This window comes from Cynara cardunculus, unplaced genomic scaffold (assembly GCF_001531365.2).
Source record: "Cynara cardunculus var. scolymus isolate 2C unplaced genomic scaffold, CcrdV1 Un_Scaffold_1590, whole genome shotgun sequence".
In the NCBI taxonomy this organism is placed as follows: domain Eukaryota; kingdom Viridiplantae; phylum Streptophyta; class Magnoliopsida; order Asterales; family Asteraceae; genus Cynara; species Cynara cardunculus.
In genome coordinates, this window is record NW_020200807.1 from 7337 (window position 1) to 10940 (window position 3604).

The following is a 3604-nucleotide window of genomic DNA, read 5'->3' on the forward strand; positions in this document are numbered from 1 at the left end:
TGTCTGAATTCATCATCATCTGGAAACTTAGATATAGCATCTTTGATTTCCATATCAGCCTCTATTCTTGAACTTACAACCACCGCCATCTTAATAAGGATGCGCTGAATATGATCCTACATTTGTTGGCATTTTAATGAATTAGAATTTGTATAAGTTAAAGCAAGCACATGAAAGAAGATTCACCATTATAGACATCATGTAAACAGTTTTGATTCACCATATAAACAGCATGTAAACAAGATTCCCCATTATGAAACAGCACGTAAAACAGCATGTTACAGTGCATTTAGGTTCATTAACAGCATGTTACAGTGCATATAAGACAACATATATGGAAACCTGATTCACCATATAAAACAACATGTTACAGTGCATTTAGGTTCATTAACAGCATGTTATAGTGCATATAAAACATCATATAAAACACCTGTTTATGAAACCTGATTCACCATATAGAACAGCATGTTACAGTGCATTAACATGTTTATGAAACCTGATTCACTATATAAAACAGCATGTTACAGTGCATATATATGGAACAGTTGTAAAAAACCTGTTTATGAAACATGTTTCATTAACATTTGTTTTCTCTGGAACAGTTGTAAAAAACCTGATTATGATACCTGTTTCATTACTGGTTTATGAAACCTGATTCACTATATAAAACAACATGTTACAGTGCATTAACATATATATATGGAACAGTTGTAAAAAAACCTGTTTATGAAACCTGTTTCATTAACATTTGTTGTAAAAAACTTGTTTATGAAACCTGTTTCATTAACATTTGTAAACAACACAATTACACAGTTTTATACAAACAACACAAACATACTGTTAATGTATATAATAATGCAGCTAGCTTCATTGTGCATTTGTTTTCTCTGGTGATGTTTATACTGAAGTGAAGCTGGGTTTATTATATTTACTCACATTGATTATTCACATTGTAAAATTATTTCACCTTTGAATGMTTAAAACAAACATATAGTCTTTTTGTGCATTTGAGAACGTGTATGTGGCGTCATGATAAAAACAATTAATAAATTAACATATTAGTAATTAGTATCACTTGCCAATAACAAAAGTTGACTCATGTATGTATATACATAATAATGACTCCATTCTTCAACTATTTGCATCCAGTCATAAGATTTCTATATATGCATTTAGTCAAACATCAATTACTGCTCTTTTTTCTGTCTATTTGGTCAAACAAATGATTATCTCATGAAGGAAGTCCACATGGGTGGTCTCATACCAACAAGAAGCTAGAATAAACTCAAGTTCTCCATTCAATTCATAAATGCATCACTAGAATTTAAATTCCACACCTCACCAAACCTTGTTGATGCATAATTTGGTACTACTTTGGTATGAAACACCAATCACATTTCAAGGGAGTGTGTCATTTTATGCGCCTCTCTTCAACAGTAGTATCAGGTACAAGACTATATGAGAGTTACACAGGTACTCAGAGTGATTCCAATGAACTACTTGGCATGCACCCCTAACACAATTGGGTAAAAATTTCTTACTGGCATGCCTTGGATAAATAGGGGGACATCGGTGCACCAAATAACACAGGTAATAGAGTATCAATGGTAAAAGTATAACTAATAATGTATAACCTATTTACCTACCTACCTAGCCCGTAGTTGGYCAATTAAACATCCATCTGTTTTCTTTTTGTATGCAAATTTCACCAACATGATCAAAACCTTATTAATAATTAATTCATAAAATCTGAATAATCAGTGAAAACATTTAAGGTCTACACTCTAAGTTCTATATGCCTTATTTCATTATCGGAATGAGATTGCATAATGTATAATAACCTAACAAGGGACATTGGGTAAATTGCATTTCAGATGAGTGATGAAGCTAGATTCACGGAGCAACAAGTTTCATTGGTATGTCCTTAGTTGTATTAGTAGAAGGTTTCGTTAGGTCAAGATATTCGATGAATTGAACTTTACGGTATTGAGCATTACTAACCATTTACATATGTTGAGTCCTCGGAATGTTGGGCTTGAAGAACTTGTTTGACATTTTCAACTGCATCTGGGTTCAATATGATTGATAACAAATACATCCATCAAGTTAAAGTCCATAAACGATATTCATACTGAAATGCTAATACAAGTGGTAAAGGATGCTTAACTCCTAAGTGGCCAATTAAGTGGACTTAACTAATTGAAGTGGTGATATGATGCTTACTACCTAGCGGGTGTTTAAGCATTCCTAAGCAAGAATCTTTAGATCACTGAGTCAATGCCAGTTAAAGTTTTGATTTTAGGAACAAGTTGTGATGAATAGATAGAGCTATGTAGATATTGATTGATATCTGTGTTGGGTTTTTGGAGCTGCTGGCAGTTGGAGTAACTTATGCTTCTCTGTTTTCATTTTATATGCAAAATTCACCAACATGATCAAAACCTTATTACTAATGATTTCATAAAATCTGAATAATCAATGAAAACATTCAAGGTCTACACTCTAAGTTCTATATGCCTAATTTCATTATCGGAATGAGAATGCATAATGTATAATAACCTAACAAGAGACAGTGGGTAGTATGACAGTGATTAAGAGTGATGACGCCAGGTTCACGATGCATTAAGTTAAATTGTTATGTCCTTATTTGTATTAATTGAAGAATTTAGGTCAAGATATTCCATTAGTTGAATATTACGGTATTCCATATCACTAACCATGTACATATATTGAGTCCTCTGATTCTTGGGCTGGAATAACTGGTTCGACATTTTTAAATGCAACYGGGTTCACTTGGACTGCAACTGGGTTCATTACAAAATCATCAGCTTCATCTTCGTCTAAAACTTGGAGAAGGATTTGCAGCAGTGTTCTTGAACTTGGAGAAGGAATTCTTTATCATGATTCTCTCGCTCCTTTTCCTAACTGATTCATGGGGACACCGCATAATAAGGTTATTGGAATAACATTATACTAAATGCAGTAAACCCAGATGATTACCTCGATTTGCTGCAATGAAAATTCCGGGTTGAACTTCGTCTGCCATTTCTTTCTTCTGCAGAATCGTAACTCGTATTCTTCAATGAATCTCGCTATTTTGTCTTCTAAAGGAGAGTGATTCTCGCATTCATGATTTCATAGCATCCYTTCTTAGAATAGATTAACTTTTCCAATTCCAATCTTACCCTTGGTTACCCTCAATCTATCAGGCGCGTRAATATAATTTTCCATTTTATTACAATKTTGCMATCAAATGCATCTTGACCATAGATTAAAAAATGAAGGGATGAGATGATGGTTGTATTGGGTGTAGGAATGAGAAAGGTTGTAAAATAACCTTCCTCTATATATATATATATACATATATATATATATATAGGGTTGGGTTCACGTGAGACCAGTCTATTTTCGTGAGACCCGTGAGACCATATTTTTACACGTAAACTTCACAGCAAAAACATTGTGAAGGTTTAAAAAAAGTCGAACCTTCACAGCAAAAACACTGTGAAGGTTTTAAAAAGTCACCTTCACAGCATTTTGCTGTGAAGTTTCAAGTGTAAAAATGCTAGTCTCACGGGTCTCACGAAAACAGGCTGGTCTCACA